The sequence below is a fragment of the Daktulosphaira vitifoliae genome, unplaced genomic scaffold (genome assembly GCF_025091365.1).
Source record: "Daktulosphaira vitifoliae isolate Bord-2020 unplaced genomic scaffold, ASM2509136v1 Scaffold_196, whole genome shotgun sequence".
Classification (NCBI taxonomy): domain Eukaryota; kingdom Metazoa; phylum Arthropoda; class Insecta; order Hemiptera; family Phylloxeridae; genus Daktulosphaira; species Daktulosphaira vitifoliae.
The window spans coordinates 16,751-17,132 of record NW_026099764.1 but is presented as its reverse complement, the minus strand read 5'-3'; positions in this window follow the sequence as shown (position 1 = coordinate 17,132).

Genomic DNA, 382 nt, shown 5'->3' with positions numbered 1-382 from the left:
AAAAATGTATTTAAATATAATAGTTTTTAGTACAAGTCTTAAGTAGTAAAATTTAAATATTAGCTTCGATGCGTAGTTGAGAAGATATTTATTTTATTCAGCCATGTATAACTTATTAAAATACCTTTAAACCCATTATTGTGACATCTCAGATTTTGGATATAAACTACAGAATCAATGCTAACTAGTATTACTGTATTTGACAAGAAATGCTATTTGTATAATGGACACGGACGAACTATACGTATACCAGTACGAGATGCATCTGCTTGTAACTCAATGAGTACTTGTCCTAAAATTGATATTGACACCACATCAGCCTCTTTAGTAAGAGTAGAGCTAAAAAATGGCTATTTTAAAATAAAAAAAAATTTTAATTAAC